Below are 17939 nucleotides of genomic sequence, written 5' to 3'. Positions count from 1 at the left end.
TAGTTCGCCTTCTACAGAGAGACTTGTGGTTGGTCAGGAAACAGGAAAAATCTCATCATTTCTTGAGTATTTACATTCCAGAGTGGACTGTTCATTCTCTGCTTTGGGGCAGGTTTACAAGGACACTTCTCCTCTGTGTTTTAGATAATCCTACAATTAAAAGTCAGCATTAGGGTTGCTTTCAGGCGAGACCAAGGACTCTGTGTGGACTAGTTTCCCAGGGCTGCCATAACACAATACCACACACTAGGTGGCTCAAATCCACAGAAATTTATTTTCTCACAGTTCTGGAGGCCAGAAGTCTGAAATCAAGGTATTGGCAAGGTTGGTTCCTTCTGGAGGCTTTGAGGGAGAATCTGTTCCAGGCCTCTCTCCCAGCTTCTGTTGGCTGCCGGCAATCTTTTGTGGTCCTTGGTCTGTAGATGCATCACTCCAGTCTCTGCCTCTGTTGTCACATGGCGTTCTGTTCTTTCTCTGTGTTTGTGTGTGTGTGTGTGTGTGTGTGTGTGTCTGTCTGTGTTTGTGTGTGTGTGTGTCTATGTCTCTGTTTTCTCTTTTATAAAGACACCAGTCTTTGGATTTAGGGCCCTCTCTAATCCAGGCATGACCTCATTCTAACTAATTACATCTGCAAAGACCCTATTTCCAAAAAAAGTCGCAGTCTGAGGTTCTCTGTGGACATGAGTTTTGAGGGGATTCTTATTCAACTTAGTACATTATATCTTCCTGTTTTGTTCAGTAAATAAGGATGGCACTTCTAGAATACTCTGAGTCTTCCTTAACCCAGGAAGGTGGTGTCAGGGCGATTCTGCCCATCCTACAGGGAGGGAAAGGAAAAGGGAGTAAGACAAATGGAGGTGTCCTCAGAGCAGCTCACAGCCTGCTGCGGGCTGAAGCCAGGAAACAACATATGCTGGGCCTGTGGGGTGTGTCTGTGTGTGTATCATTTTGTCTGCATGTCTTTTGGGTCAAAATACTTGTATTTTAGTGAGCATGAGAGTAAGAGTGGGACAGAGGGGAGGAAGAAGGGAGGGGAGGAGCTGGCTTATTCACAAGAATGATTCCCCCCTGAAAAGTAAATAGTTGGGAATTAATTTAACTTGGAATAAGTGATATTTTTTCAAAGAAAAATGAGTAAAGGAAAACATGAATGAATGAAGAGCTACACCCTGATCCTGACTGTGAAATGTAGAGTTAAGATTACAACAGAATCTAAATTAAAGACACAGTGAGATGCATCACAGGGTTTAACAAATAAATAGTAAAACTCATCGGGAGTATGAATGGACAAAATGCCAAAAATGTTTTTGGGGAATTTAAAACAACCAGACAGCCATCACTATATTTTATCAGAGTTAAGACAAGAAAAATTGGCCAGGAGAATAGAATAGACTCTACAGAAACAAATTGAAGTTGTTTAAGGACTTGATGTAAGATGAATATGCAGCAACACAATGCTATAAGAAAGAGTCAGTATTTAATAAATATCATCTAAAGGGTGGGACATCAGCATGGATTAGAATTAGCTTATAGCCATATTTTCTATACTACAATACATTTCAAACGGATCATAAAAAGCCAGAGAAGGAAATGGAAAAGCCAAAGTGTTTCAACTGTGACGAGGAGAAAACATTTTGATTATTGACAAAATAGATATCAGGGACAGGATGGATGGATCTAAATGTGTTTTTAAAAGCCTTTTGTGCCACAGAATGTAATAAAGCAAACAAAAAAATGAAAGCCACAGAAGGGGAAGAAATATATGTGGCAAATAAAGCTTTCTATCCAAAATAGCTAAGGAATTGATATAACTATAAAAGGCCAGTATCCTGCTCATTTTTTGATAAGTTGTCAAAAGAAATGAGCAGACGATATGTACACAAAGCTTTACATAGGAAAATGAGCGGCCCCACTGCAAATCTTGAACTTGCAATTTGAACAACCTTTATATTGTTATAAAAATCAATTTAAATGCTAAAACTTCATGTTCAATTATTCAAATTCCCTGGAGACTGATTTAGCAAAAACTACAAAACAATTCCTATCCTTTGATTCCACAATCCTACTCCTAAGGCAATGTCTAAAGAAAATAATGTAAAAAAAAAAAAAATCATTTCTACAGTCTTCATTGCAGTATTATTTAAATAGAAAAAAATTAGAAAGCAACTACTTGCACAATAATTTCTAAGTCAGTGTTTCTCAAAGTGGGGTCTTTGGACCCTCTATGACAGAACTACCTGGGATACTTGTAGAAATGCAGATTCTCATGCCACATTTCAGACCTAGTACGTGGAATCTCTGAAGGGGGCCTGGGAATATTCATTTTATCCAGCAGGCCAGATGACTCATAACTGCACTGAAATTTGAGAGCCGCTAAACCGTAAGCAAACTGCAGACCATGGGAGCGTTGGAGGACTACATTGCATCTCGAGTGACAGACCCTGTGCAGGCACAGAAATGAAGAGGGAACAATGATGACTGCAGAGAACCCCAAAGCTCACAGGCAGCAAACACCCCGGGTACGGGATGCCCACAGTCCAGTGGCCACAATGGGATAGAGTAACCAAAGTCCTCGGGTGTTTGTTACATAGTATTTTGTTCTATAGATTGTTTAAGAAATTCATCATGGTCACACAAGTTTTCATTTTTTTGGTCAAACTCCCAGGAAGGTCACTTGAGAGTTACAGAACACCTACAAAGAAATTCCAGGATTCCTGCCTCAGGTCATACCTGCCTGGATGTCACTCCCTGCCCTTTTTCTCCCTTGGACCCCTATCCCCGGTGATAAAGATCATTTCTGCCTTGGATTCGATCCAAGGCCTGGCACCCCATTAAGCATCACCCCATTACATCCTTGGCCACGTCTAGTGTTGGCACCGCTGTGTGGGATGTCATCCTCTCGTCAGGACATTTTACTGACCACACATTTTTGCACTGAATGGGGGATGTCAGGGACTGCTTAGCCGGCAGCATGCTGAAGACTGTTGAGTATTTCCTTTTCAGGATGAGGAGGAGTATGTTACTCCTCCTCTGATGGAGTATGTTACTAATGCAGTTCTGAGCTTCTCTGGCTCCCAGAGGGCTTATTTCCCTGCAGGCTGATCCCTGAGGCCCAGAAATGCCACCATAGCTCTGCTTCCCACAGAAGCCTCTTTCCTGGAACCTACAGATCCATTCTTGCCCGGAGCCTTGGGGCTCCTTGCCAGGATCTGTGGATGTTATAAGATACTACTGTCCAGTCAAGGTTGGCCAACCTCCCCTAAGAACACTGGGCAAATGCCCAGGATGCCAGATCAGTAGGTGCCTGTGTGGGAGGGGAGAGTCCACTCTCTACCATGAAGTAGCTGGGAGATATTGGGGGAGCCAGGCCTTGCCCAGCAACATACCCAAGATTTCATCCTTGTTGCTCTGCAGCCCTGAGGGAGAGTATAAACTCCTCCTTTCCAACTAGCACATCTATTCCCTGGCCCTGAAATACCAGACCGCACCCCTTCCTGGCTGTCTCACAGCTTCTCCCTCTAGGGGGTACACAGTCTTTGGCAGCCTTGCGTGGCCCAGTGGAAGGGGCCCCTTTTCCATAAGAGAGACCAGGCTGGAGAAAGTGTTCTATCAGGACACCAGAGTGGCCATTTGGGAGTTGTCATTCTGCTCCTGGCCTCCATCTGGCACCCCATAGTCTCACTGCCGCCTTCAGCCCTTTTGCAAGTCCTTCCCACAGGGTCAGAAACCAGCCCAGAGAGCAGATTCAGCCCAGAGAGAGGCTTTTCCAGCCTTCTGTGCAGTGTTTCCCCCTCAGGAGGAAGAGAGCAGAGGAGCAGAAGCAGGAGGGGTGAGGAGAGACACTGGGCAGACCCCTGGGATCCTATTGTGACTTACAGAATGGACCTTTCATCTTTCATCCAAAAGTATTTCCTGAGTGCCTACTATGTGTCAAATGCTGTGGTAGGAAGCTACAACCGTGGATAGACAGACATGACCTGGCCCTCACGGAAATTACACTCCAGTGGAGGAGGCAGCAAATAAACAAGTAAGCAAAGTCACGGAATGACATTTATATTGTAATGAGTGCTCAGAAGGGAATTAATAGGTGCTGTGATTGAAAATAAGTGGAATTCTGCTTCAGATAAGATGGTCAGGGAAGGCCTCTCAGGGCTGAGCCTGGGTGACAGGAAGCTGTTGACAGGGAACAGCATTAGGCTGAGGGCCAGAAGGGGCACAGACCCTGTGGAGGAAAAGAGCTTGGTGTGTTCTAGGAACTGCAAGTTCATTAGGGTTGGGGTTCAACGAGTGAGGGTAAGACCTGTGACCTGAGATGGTTGGAAAGGTGGGCAGGGGCCAGGCTAGTCAGACTAAGTTTAGGGATTTTGATTTTCATCTGAATGTAATGGGAAATCATTGAAGGGTTTTAAGCAAGTGACATGATCAGATTTCAATGTTCAAGCATCACCGTGGCTGTAGGTCTGGGAATAGGCTTTAGGAGCAGGCCTGGGAGAAAGGAGAGCATTTAGGAGCCCCTGCAGTGTCCAGGTGAGACTTGGACTCACTGGTGGAGTGCAGAGAGAGGTGGGGGATTTGAGACATGTTTGGGAGGTTGGGCCTAGAGGGCTTGCTGATGGGCTGGAGGGAGGGAAGGGGAGGAATTGAGGCTGAATCTCAGACTTCCAGCTTGAGCAGCAAGATGATGGGTGGTGCTTGGTACTCATTTACCAAGCGGGGGAAGACTGATGGGTGGGAGCCAGGGGGACAAGGAGTTGGGGACAGGACGAGGATAAGGCTTGTCCTGACTCCAAAGTCAAGGAAATCATTATCACATGTTCCTTCCCAGCCTCTTGAGTGAGGCCTCTTAACTCTGTTTTATAGGCTGAGAAAACTGGGTTGAGCCCAGTGAATCAAGGGTCAGGGCTGAGAGATAATACCAAGGAGCCAGTTTGCCACGTGGGGCCTTCTGCTCCCAGGGACCAAGGCCTCCCCGTTTAGTACTCTCTTTCCCAGCCCAAACATCTCACCAAGGCCACTTTGAGTCATCTTGGCAACAGCTCCCAGGACAGAATGATCTGGCCCCAAGATATCTTGTCCCATCCCTCATCTCTCGTTGAGCCTCTCTCCTTTTCCGAAAATGCCTTGCTTGTCCAGTGCCCTCTCCTGGGTCAGCATCGAGAAGGTGGGTGCTCATGGGTTGGGACAGGAGCCTGGAAAGCGCGGAGATTGGGGCCTGATCCTGGTTTCAGCTTCTTCCTGGTCTGGGCCCATTACTTCCCTTCTCTGAGAATTTTGTATTTCTGACTGCAAAATGGGACACAATCCCTCCTTTCTTCATGAGGTTAAAAGTAGGGGCTTTAGAGTCAGAAAGACCTCAGTTAAATCCCAGCCAGCTGTGTGACCTTGGGCAGGTCACCTCTCTAAGCTGCAGTTAGGTCACCTGTGAAAGAGAAATAATAAACACCTTTCCTACGAGACTCTTGTGAGGAAAAAGTGAGATTATGGAGGCCAAGTGCCTCACACCCAGAGCGTCCAGATAAGTGGTAGCTAGTGCCATTGTGTTGTTCGATACTTAAGAAGACCATCCATAAGGGGACAGGCGACAGACACCAGTTCCTAAAGCAGGTAGGAAATTATAGGATCGGGGACAGTGAGCCTTGATCTACATCCCCAAGCCTTAGACACACACATACATTTGCGTCTGACCTCTGCAAAGTTAGGAAAGTCTAAGGTCAACTGAAAATTATTTTGTGACTTCATTATTTTGTTTCTGTGCCTCAGTGCATGACCCTGATGAATTTTTTAAACAATCTATAGAACAAAATACAACATAACAAACACCCAAGGCCCTGAGTCACTCTGTCCTGCTGTGGCCATTGGCCTGTGAGTTGGCTTTTCAAATACTAAACATGTAAAGTGTTTAGAATAGTGAATGGGCTCTTGTTCGTATTTTAGTAGCAGTGGCAGTAGCAATAGCAGTAGTACCGGCAGCAGCAGTGTAGCAGTAGCAGAAGCAGTAGCAGTAGTAACAGCAGCAGTAGCAGTAGCAGTAGCAGTAGCAGTAACAGTAGTAGTAACAGTAGCAGCAGCAGTAGCAGTAGCAGTAGCAGCAGTAGTAACAGTAGCAGCAGCAGTAGCAGTAGCAGTAGCAGCAGTAGTAACAGTAGCAGCAGCGGTGGCGGTAGCAGTGGCAGCGGTGGTAACGGTGGCAGCGGCGGTGGCGGTGGCAGTAACAGCGGTGGTAACGGTGGCAGCAGCGGTGGCGGTGGCGGTGGCGGCGGTGGTAACGGTGGCAGCAGCGGTGGCGGTGGCAGTAACGGCGGTGGTAACGGTGGCGGCAGCGGTGGCGGTAGCGGTAACGGTGGCAGCAGCGGTGGCGGTGGCGGTGGCGGTAACGGTGGTGGTAACGGTGGCGGCGGCGGTGGCGGTGGCGGTGGCGGTAACGGTGGTGGTAACGGTGGCAGCGGCGGTGGCGGTGGCGGTAACGGTGGTGGTAACGGTGGCAGCGGCGGTGGCGGTGGCGGTAACGGTGGTGGTAACGGTGGCGGCAGCGGTGGCGGTGGCAGTGGTGGTAACGGTGGCAGCGGCGGTGGCGGTGGCGGTGGCGGTGGCAGGTGGCAGCGGTGGTAACGGTGGCAGCAGCGGTGGCGGTGGCAGTGGCAGCGGTGGTAACGGTGGCAGCAGCGGTGGCGGTGGCAGCAGTAGTAACAGTAGCAGCAGCAGTAGCAGTAGCAGTAGCAGCAGTAGTAACAGTAGCAGCAGCAGTAGCAGTAGCAGTAGCAGCAGTAGTAACAGTAGCAGCAGCAGTAGCAGTAGCAGTAACAGTAGTAGTAACAGTAGCAGCAGCAGTAGCAGTAGCAGTAACAGTAGTAGTAACAGTAGCAGCAGCAGTAGCAGTAGCAGTAGCAGTAGCAGTAGCAGTAGCAGCAGTAGTAACAGTAGCAGCAGCAGTAGCAGTAGCAGCCGCAGCAGCAGTAGCAGCAGTAGCAGTAGTGGCAGCAGTAATAGCAGTAGGTTTTCATCAGTATGTGTCTTTTAGGGGGAAATGTCTCTTTACTACTGCACTTCCATTCTCTCAGCTGCAGAAGGTGGAAAGGACGGCTAAGGGCTGGGCTACTACAATCCACGGACTGACAATTTTGGAGGAAGGTGCAGAGCTGAAAGATTAATCCTACCACATTAGAGCTTGAAGACAGTCCCGGGAGTACATGAAGTTCCATAGTCACCAAACTTCAGGCCTCAGAGCAGTACCAGTCTACAAGGATGTTTTCTCCAGTCTAGGGCAAGATGGGGAAAAAGTACAAAGAACCTAGTGGATTTTTCTTAAATATAAATTTACTCCATTTTTCAATTTTGTCCTTTACACTTTTGGTGTTAAAATATTCTTTCCTTTATAAAGTGTTGGTGATACTTGTCAGTGATGTGGTTATTTATGATGATTTAAACTGGCCCATGAAATCCAAATTCTGAAAACCACTCATCTTTTTACAAAAGGGGAAATGAAGTGCAGAAGGAGAAGTGACTTGCCCAAGGCCACAAGCCTGGTTTGTGACAGAGCCAGTGTGGGATCTAGGTCCCCTGATTTCAGTCTAATGCTCTTGTCACTGGACTCTCCCATTGGTTGTTTAGGGCTCTTTCACTTGCCAGTGATTGAAACCAAACTCAAACTGGCTTATGCAAAAGGGAAATTCAAGAAGAATTTCAACAGAAAAAGGAGAAATAGATTCTGGGTAGGAAAAAAAAACACTGGATGCCATTAAACCCCTGGAAATAGACCCTATCACGACCAGAGTCTCCCCTCTCTGCTTCAAAACCCATGAGTAGGCTTCCCCAGTCTTCCTCATTCCCCACCCTGTCTGCTCCAACACACACACACACACACACACCCCACACTACACATACACACCACACACACAACACATCACACACATGTAACACACCATGAATACATACTACACATGCACACACACACCACACCACACCACATAGACACACATAGCACACATACCACATAACATACACAGCACACATACATAACACACACACACCACACAGACACACCACACACACGTATAACGTACTACACATATGCACCACACATACACACCACACACACGTATAACATACTACACATACACGCCACACACACACCATGCATACATATTACACATGTGTACACACACACACACCACACCACACAGACTCACATAATACACAGACACGTACCACACAGCATATATGACACATACACATACACACCCCCCCACACATAACACACCACACATACATACCACACACAGACACACGCACGCACACTTCTCATTCTGAGAGGCCCCTGAGGATCCATTCTTTGACTCAGTCCGCCCTGACTCAAGCCTTCTCTCAGGAGGCACCAGCCCAGAGTGTCTAGTCCACTCCGCATCCAACCCATGTCACTTATTCCTCAGAGACAGAGCTACCTCCCCAGCAAAGGTCACCAGAGCACACTGTCCCCAGCAGCCTTTCAGCCATGAGTTATTAGCTGGGTAATTATGGGAAGCATCTGCATTTTCTTTCTTGTGTTGGTGATGATCTGCACATATCCCAAGAACTAAAAATAAACAGCAGGAGGTATGACTTGTTTGAAGCTGACTCAATGTTTATTTTCTCAAAGATCGAACCTCCTTGATATGAATGTAAAGTTGCATGAAATGGGCCTTAGGTGCATGGACTGTGGTCTGTGGTGAGAGTATACAGGCGGGCGGGATTTGCACTGAAAGTCTGAGCTGTAACATCTCTGCTCTCTCACCTCACCCACTCCCAGATCACGCCTAGGGTATGGAAGACACACCCAGCAGGTCTCCAGTCTGCCCTGATTCTATTTCACCGCCTGCCTTGAAACACTGCATACGTGGACCCCCTTCTCTAGGCCTTACTGTCTCCATCTGGCAAACGGGCAGATGGAAGAGGAGGCAGGGAAAGACGGCAGAATATTGATCTTAACTGTTGTGGTGTCACTAGTCCCTGACAGAGAGTCCTAGTGCGGGCCCTTCTCTCTAACCCGCCTTTCTCCAAGTAGAGGGCCCGTGTTCCAGGAATAAAGCAGCCACAGGATAAAAATGGAGCATCAACTCTTACTCAAGTATTGTGGGGAAAATAAATATGAATACAATATGGAGTAGAATGCAAAATTTAGATGACATTTTTAAAATAAAAAATTAAACTGAGGGAGCCGGCATGGTGGAGCGGCGGTTAAGTGCACGTGCTCCGCGGCGGCGGCCCGGGGTTCGCCGGTTTGGATCCTGGGCATGCAGACGCACCACTTATCAAGCCATGCTGTGGCGACGTCCCATATAGAGTGGAAGAAGACGGGCACGGATGTTAGCCCAGGGCCAGTCTTCCTCAGCAAAAAAAGAGGAGGATTGGCAGATGTTAGCTCAGGGCTGGTCTTCCTCACAAAAAATAAATAAATAAAAATAAAAATTAAACTGAAAAGAAATATCCCAGTTGTGGCGGCTGCTGTGGGTCCAGCAAACAAACCTGGGGTCCAAGTTCCTGATCCTCTGGCCTAGAGGAAGCTCTGCTCTTCCAAGTCCAGCTCGACAAACTTCATCTCCAGGGCTCAGCATAGGGCACAGATATTTGGCCAGGGATAGAGATGATTTGAGACAGAGAACAGGTGAAGTCAGTCCTCCAAGGTCCCGGCCCTCCTCATTCCCATTCCTCCAACTAGGGATTAAAATGCCTGGGCACCAGCCCCCAAACTCAAGACCCCTGGCAGTGAGCCCAGGTAGCCACTGTGTGTGCAGAGCCATCATCTCTCCCGTGGGTCCCGTTTACAAAGTGGTAACTCTAAGGAAAGGACCATATATAATTTATTCCTAACACTCAGGGCCAAGTTCTCCAGTAGGCTCAGCAGACAAAGTACCTAAGGTCCTGCCATGGTTAATTTTATGTGTCAGCTTGGCTGGGCCGTGAGGTACCCAGATATTTGATTAAACGTGGTTCTGGGTGTGTCTGCGAGGGTATTTCTGGATGAGATTGACCAGTGGAGCAGATTGCCCTCGTCGGTATGTGTGGGACTCATCCAATCTGTTGGAGGCCTAAACAGAACAAAAAAGGTGGAGTAAGGGAGAATTTGAGCTCTCTTTGCCCGACTGTATTCAAGCTGGGACATTGATCTTCTCTTGCCTTCAATCCTGGACTCAGGCTGGAACTTCTACACCATCAGCTCTCCTGGGCCTTCGGCTTGCCAACTGCAGATTGTGGGAGTTCTTAGCCTCTAATACCGAAGGAGCCAATTCCTTATAATAAATCTCTTTATATATTTATATATCTATATCTATATTTAATCTCCTATTGGTTCTATTTCTCTGGAGAACTCAGACTAATATAGGCCCACAATACTTTTAGGGGCCCATGAAAATGTTCTAATTTTAATTTCTTTTAAAATCAGAAGAAGAAGATGAATATAATAATAATGAATACATAAAAATGAGTCAAGCCTGGGCTATTTTCCTCTTTATACTGATGTAGTCACAAAATATGATTTTTAATATATTTTTATAGAGGAATGGGCCCACCAAAGCACAAGTGTCTAAGACCCATGCAAGTCACGATGTGACCCTGCTAACGCTCCACAGTGCCCTGTTCTTGAGGGTGGGGAGTCTTTTCACCTGGGCGCTGATATCCACCCATTGGTTCAGTGGGTTGACCAAGATAGCGTTTCTATGGCCTTGCACTGACCTTGAATAAGAGGTTATTTTTGGATCTGTCATCTTGAGTTGTATCTAATAGAATTATGTGTGTGTCTAACTGGGATGGGTCTAAGAGCGCAGAAGGCAGAGTAGACAGAACCAGGCATATGATAGTAATAGCTTCTCCTTTGAAAGAGGATGACCATCAATGAGCACCCCTCCCTGCTTTTACACCAGTTTTCCTCTGTGTCCTGTCCTGGCTCTTGTCTAATTGGGTGGACCCCTCTCTCCTATAGATAGGGACTAAATATTCAGTGAGCCTGTGTGATGTGTCAGATACTGCTCAGGGCAAAGATAAACAACTAGATGTTTGAAGCCTACTTAGGCAAACAGCCTCATAAACAAGCTATTAGAGCACAGAGTACGAAGTGCTATGGGAAAACCCATCTTAGGGCCAGCCCTGTGGCTTAGTGGTTAAATGCGCGTGCTCCGCTGCTGGCGGCCCGGGTTCAGATCCCGGGCGTGCACCGACGCACCGCCTCTCCGGCCATGCTGAGCCCACGTCCCACATACAGCAACTAGAAGGATGTGCAGCTATGACATACAACTATCTACTGGGGCTTTGGGGGAAAAATAAATAAATAAATAAAATTATTAAAAAAAAAAACCCATCTTAATTCTACCTGGACGAACCACGAAGGCCTCACAGAGGAGGGAACACTTGAGCAGGGCTGGGAGGGATGGATACGATTTTCAGCACAAATGTAGCCTCAGGGACAAGGGGAGGGCCGGCGTGTGTCGTTCCAACCTCCCATAGGGGAGAAATGGTTGGCGATGATCAGAAATATGATAGAACCAACAGAAGTTATATTAAGTGAGGTCTGCAAGTTGTGAGCCAAAATTTACAACTCTGTTTTGTGAGAGTGTAAAATGATTTCTTCCAGTCAAAAAAAATAGACACAAATGTAAATTAAGAAGACCTGTCTTAGAAGACCTACCACCACCACAAAGTATTCTGAGCCCTGAAACCTTTTTACTCACCTGCAATTTGACAGGAAAAGAAGGGAAAGAAGGGCATCCCAAGCAGACGGTGTGGCACAGGCGAAGGAGAGGAGGGCCAGGTTCTGGGAGCGGCAGGTAGTCCTGTCTGGTCAGAAATGGGAGTGCAAGGATGGTGTGGTTCCAGTGAAGCCTCTACCCCAAATGAGAATCCTCGCCCTTCATGGAGGAGGGTGGCCTCTTAATGATGAGTGTGACAAAGAAGGTGTCCAGAGTGTGTTTTTAGGGCTTTAAGCTGTAAACATCCTAGCTGATTTAGGAACTTTATAGTATAGTATGGTATAACAAAAAATATATATTTGGTCTCTGTCCCTGGTACCTGGCACAGAGCTCCTAAAACTCTTGCAATTTCCTGAATGATGAGTGTCTTTTGCTATTCATAACAAGTGCTTTTTTTCTTTGCTGAGGAAGTTTCGCCCTGAGATAACATCTGTTGCAAATCTTCTTTTTGCTTGAGAAAGATTCGCCCTGAGCTAACATCCGTGCCAATCTTCCTCTATTTTGTATGTGGGTCGCCAACACAGCGTGGCTGCCGACAAGTTGTGTAGGTCCCCGCCTGGGATCCAAACCCACAAACACAGGCCGCCGAAGCAGAGCACTGCGAACTTAACCACTAGGCCACAGGGCTGGCCCATAACAAGCCCTTTTGAATACATCTGAGTTTATGCTAATGAAGTGACTCTGGGTGGGACCCTTAGCTTCAGAATGGGGACTGATCACCAGAAAGACTAAACACATGATTAGAGTGGGAATTTTCAGCCTCATCTCCAACCTCTGGGGAAGGAAGGGGGACTGGAGATTAAGTTATGAAAACTCTTGGACAACGAGACTCAGAGAGCTTCTGGGTTGGTGAACACAGCGAGGTGGTAGGTGATGTGCCCTGGGAGGGCATTTGGCTGTTCCTAAGTTGTATCTTTATAATAAAGTGGTAATCATAAATAGAGCACTTTCCTGAGATCTGTGAGTCATTCCAGTGAATTTTGGAACTTGATGGGGGAGTCGTGGAAACCCTGAATTTGTAGTTGGTCAGGCAGAAGTAAGGGTCACTTGGGGACTCCACTTGCTAAAGTGGGGGCAGGCTTGTGGGACTGAGTCCTTTAACTTGTGGGATCTGATGCTAACTCCAGGTAGTGGCAGAATTGAATTGAATTAAATTGTTGGACACCTAGTTGGTGACAGAGAATTGGAGAATTGGTGTAGAAAAACAACACACATGTGGTGTTGGAAAAAAACGCTCATAGAGAAATGGTAATTCGCAAGGAAACATCATCAACCTGGTTTAAGGGAGGCAATTTACAAAGCAGCTCATGCACTTCACAGTTTGCTTATGGCTAATGTAAAGTTCTTTTGGCTTTGGAGCCAAGCCTATGAGAGACAGTCCACAAAAACAGGGCTTCCCAGAAAAAACTAGATCTTCTGTTCATTTTAATGGCAAGCTGGGAGGCCCTGAAATACACAAGTTCCCCCAGTCCCTGTCCTCTCTGCCACTGGACTGGTATGAGAGGACAGCTCCTGGGGCTTCATGGGCTGGAAGGCAGGTCCTTCTGGAAGGATGTGGACAAGAAGAAGCAGGACCCCAGGTTCCAGCCTGGCTCTTCCATAGCTGCCTTTCATGCTTTAGGTAAGTTGCTCCCATCTTGGGCTTCAGTTTTCTCACCTATAAAATAGGAGGTACAGGACTTGGTGATTGCTAAGGTCCACCAGCCCTAAGAGTGAGAATCCACAGCTCTAACTCAGGGAGGGTGCCCCAGAGATTGCTAGAGGACACAGTAAAATAGTGGACATGGGAGTTTATCATACCGAATAACTGAATGTTGAGTAACGGAATTCTTCCGGGAAGCAAACAGCCTCCAAAGTACTCCTGCCCTGCCCGCCCCTGAGCCAGATGCCCTCCATGAAACCGAAATCAGAGAAACAGAGAGAGACAGGGTGCTAGCTCCCACATCAGCAGAGGTGTGCTCCGAACCATTAGAAGGGTGTCCTGTCAAGCACCCCACCCTTTGAAGTCCTGGCTTCTTTCTAGCATGTCCTTTCCCAGGAGGGGCAGCACGAGGTCACCCCCTACCACGTTTTCAAGGGCCTGCTCATCCCACGAACCATTAGGACAGTGGAAGTCATTCAATGTGCGCGTGACACAGAGCAGGGAGGGAGAGCTGCTATGCTAGATGGTAAAAGCAGGATTTGAAAATATGCCCGCTGACTTGAAAGATGGATTAAAGCTAACAAGATTATGTTTGGTGGGGAGAAATGAGAATTCCAAGCTCAGATCCAAAAAGACCAACTAGATCAGGGTTGGCTAACTATGGCCTGTGGGCCTACTGCCTGTTTTTGTAAAATTCGGTTTTGTGGGGACACAGCTGCATTCATTGGCTTGTGTGCTTTCTACGGCTGTTTTCACACGACAGCAGCAGAGTTGACCAGATGCACAGGGATCGTGCGGTCCACAAAGTCTAAAATATTTGCTATCTGGCTGACCCTTGAACTAAACAAGGAAGTCCAGAAGGGGAGATCTGAATTTATAACAGTTCAAGTGAAATGAAAAAAAGAGAAAGAGTGTGATTATTTAGAATGCATTAATAGCATTATAATGTTAACACAAAGAATGTATTAGATAGAGAGATCTCCTTTGGCTGTAAGTGACCAAAAGTAATACAAAATTAGCTCAGCACAGGAGGAGTGTAGTGGAGGGACACTGTGGCATCTCACAGACAACTAAGCCCCAGAGAAGGCGGGCGAGCTTCAGGAACAGTCTGATCAGGAACTTTCTCCCTGTGTCTTACCTCTTCTGCCTATGACTGCTTCCCTCATTACAGATCAGCTATCTGTGAGTGGCAAAAAACATGGCTACAGCAAGTTTCCTATCGCTAGTTTGCTAGTTTTCACCAATCTTTGCTTTTCCTTTTCTTCCTTAACACGTAGAAAGATGACACATCCCAGCCTCCCCTGCAGTTAGTTGTGAGGCTATAGGTTGAAATCTGACTGGTGAATGTGGGTGGATGTGACATGGGTCACTTTCAGGTAGAAGCCATTCAGAGCAGGCTGGCCTTCTCCATGTCCTCCCCCCATCTCTCCATTTCCCTCACCTCCTTCTTCGCAGCTAGAAGTGAAAGACCCTTAAGATGATGGAGCAGCAGGACAGAAGGATCATGGATCCCTGAATCACCACTTGGAGAAGAGCTTTCCAGGAGAAGTACCCAACCCCATCAAACTTTGCATGAGAAGGAAATAAATCTTAATTGGATTAAGTTACTAACATTTCAGGATGGATCCGTTTCTGCAGCACAGGCTACTCTATCCTGATCAATACAGCTGCAAATAGCTGCTGAGTTTTAAATCTCGCAGTTTCAGTCACCAGAGAGGCACTCAAATCCAAAAATCCCAGAAAATGAATTGATCAGAGCAGCCTAAATGTAGTGCCAACCTCTTAGCCAATCAACTTGCCTTGGGGGCGGAATCATAGGTAAACACAGCAGCCCCTACAAGGACCACATGGGCGGAGTTTTTGGGGGTGCAATTTCTGGAAGAAAGCCTGGAGAGTTGGAGGGGGCTGGAGGGGAGGGATGGCGAAGGGAGACAGTAGACAGTGGTACTGGCCTACTGAGCTGGAGTGTTGTGCTCTGATGACAGCATTTTGGGAGGGATCTGAGTCAGGATTTCTGACAAATCCGTTAGAACATATTGGGAAGAGAGGGAGTGGGGCAGTGAGGAAGAAGCCTCAAAGAACCCTGACCCAAGACGTAGAACTGAAGGAAGTGGGGATATTTAATCTAGAAAATAGAAGACTTGGCAGGGACACAGGGACTCTCTTCAAGCTGGTAAAGGACTGTCCCACTGGAAGGACCCTACAATCCTCCAAAGGGCCACATTAGGCCCAGAAGGCGGACTTGACAGAAAAGTCAGATTGCAGCCAACTTCAGGAAGAACGGTTTTGGCAAACCAGGAAGGGCTCAGACTCTCTCAGGAGGGGTTGAGCTGCTGTCACGTGGGCACACCCGCCAGCTGGGTTCAAAATGCTGAAGACAGGATTCCTGAGTTCCTGGACTGGTTGTCCTACCTGCACGTTCCTCTCCAACACTAAGATTCTCAGAATTACCTTAAATTAGTCACCCAGTGTGACTGAGAGGCCAAGTCAACTCTGATGTGGGGGAGGATATGACCTACCAGCACTGTCCACAGTGTCCAGAAGCCGGCCTCTGCCCTCGTAGTGCTCTGGAGCTTCGGAAGAGGGCTGCTGTGGGCGCTCAGGAGACCCTGGGAAAGACACTCTTTCACTGCAGCCCTGTGGCTGACCCTTGAAGCCAAGGCTAGGAGGCAGGGCATGGCGATGTGGGGGGCAAGGAGGAGAGATCCCCAACAACTGTCCCAGCACCTTGTGGGCCGATGAGCAGAGACAACACATGCTCAGAAACAACTCACAGGCTGATAGTGGTACATGGTGTAGAATCAGGGGTCTTCTCCCCCCATATTACAGGTAAAGCCCAAGTGACAGTGTGACTTAAGTTACTGGCAAAGCCAGGATCGGATTTCTGCTCTTCAAGGTCTTATAGGAAGCAGGGCAGTGTAGAGTGGTGGTGAGGAGCCCAGACCAGAGCTAGGCCACCTGACTCTGCTACTTACCAGCTGTGTGACCTTGGGCAAGTTTATTCACCTCTCTGTGCCCCAGTTTCTGGATTATAAGATGTGACTAGAGATAGCACCTACCTAGGAGGGCTGTTCTGAGGATTGAATTGGTTATTAATTCCAAGTCTCAGAGATCACACAGACAGGAAGAGGCAGATCCAGGATTTGAACCCAGATCTGTCTGATCCTGAAACCCAAGCTCCTCCTGCCTCCTACCCTCACCATGCTGCCTTCCTTAGCCCACAGATGGAAATCTTTTCAGTTATTGTCTCAGGGAGGGCTCCGTTTGTCAAGCTTGTGTGTGCTAGAAGCTTAAGAAGCTTCTGTTCTCACACATGGGGAAACCGAGGCAGAGACAATCACAGTGACACGTCACCTCCAGGAAGGGGAGCTGAGTGGTGAAGCCTGCGTCAGATGTCTTTTGAGTCAAGTTCTTGTGGCAAAAGTAGCCAGTGTGCTCACAAGTGCTCAGATGACCCTGACAGGCCCGGGCTATCTGTTTGGCCCTAGGGCTCTGTGTCAAAGAGGCTGGGTTGGGTCCAAATTGCCCCTTTCCCTGGTTTCAGATGCCTCATGAGCCTGTCAGCTCTTGCGCAAGGGAGCCCCTGAGGGATGGAGCAAGAGAGAGGGGACGGGGCAGCACCAGGAAAAGCATGCTGGCGTCCAAGTGCTGAGACAAAGGGTCTGTCTGAGGCTCCAAGCCCCGCCTGGGCTACCTCACGTCCCCCACACAGGTTCCCAGGATGCTGACTCACTGCATCCTTAGCCACCTTCCCCTAGATCAGGCCATCGCCTTCCTGCCCATCAAAGATGTCTAAGTAGATTTTAGCCGAACCTATTTTTTCCCCTAAAAGTTGCTGAGGGACTGCGTTGCTCCTAATCCTGTGCCAGGTTGGGATGGTGTCCCTGTCTCAGTCACAGCAGGTCAGAGGCTCAGAGCTGGGATGGGAAGCTGGGGAGTGGAGAAGGGGCTGCTGAGTCACAAACGTGCACAGAGTGCGGCCATCTGCGGGGCCTGGGCTGCGGTTCCCCAGCTGCGGAGGGACTGGCAGGGAAGACAACTGAGTTCAGAGATCCACCTTGAGCATCAGGGAGACATAGAAGGCAGTGAGGGTGGCGGTAATAGTACATCCTGGCTCTGCCACTTACCAGCTGGCTGATCTTCAGCAAGTTAACCTCTTTGAGCCTCAGTTTTCTCATCTGCAACAGGGGGAGGAATCATCCTCTCAGGAGGACCTTTTAAAAGATCCCAGTTCCTCAGTCGTACCAGCAACAGAGCAAGGGCGGGCTTGAGGGCAGCACGGGGTTGGGGGAACAGCCTGGCTCTGTCACTTCCTGGCTGCTCAGTCCTGTGGGGGTGTAATTAACCTCTCTGCTCCTCAGTTTCCTCATCTGTAAAACAGACATAGTCATAGTTAAACGGTTCATGCAATTATTATGAGGATTTAATGGCGTAATACTTGCAAAGCCCTTAGAACAGTGCTTGGCACATAATGCACGACAGTCTGCTAAATACCCAGCTGACATTCTTGTTCATCCTTATAAACCCAAACAGCTTTAGCTGGTGAAATTCCTTTTTAGCGTCTGGTAAACAAATCCTCCTTG

The 17939-nt window shown here is 47.8% G+C and overlaps 1 protein-coding gene across 2 annotated transcripts in view; it reads right to left on the bottom strand.

The window, feature by feature from the left end:
* Positions 1–255: 255 nt before the first annotated feature.
* The window catches only part of TMEM229B (transmembrane protein 229B), a 43203-nt gene continuing 25519 nt past the window's right edge, over positions 256–17939 (bottom strand). The window contains exons 4-8 of one of the 2 annotated variants that reach the window (XR_015556164.1): positions 17484–17726; positions 15876–15965; positions 9499–13371; positions 7155–7256; positions 256–817 (exon numbers count right to left, since the gene is read on the bottom strand). The gene's annotated coding sequence lies outside the window, so the exon portion shown is untranslated. The remainder of the gene's footprint in view (positions 818–7154; positions 7257–9498; positions 13372–15875; positions 15966–17483; positions 17727–17939) is intronic. The other variant, XR_015556165.1, reaches the window with a different exon arrangement.

The sequence above is a fragment of the Ceratotherium simum genome, chromosome 24 (assembly GCF_057802395.1).
Source record: "Ceratotherium simum simum isolate JZ-2026a chromosome 24, ASM5780239v1, whole genome shotgun sequence".
In the NCBI taxonomy this organism is placed as follows: Eukaryota; Metazoa; Chordata; class Mammalia; order Perissodactyla; family Rhinocerotidae; genus Ceratotherium; species Ceratotherium simum.
Note: the sequence above shows the minus strand (reverse complement) of the source record. Positions and strands in the feature narration are given on the sequence as shown.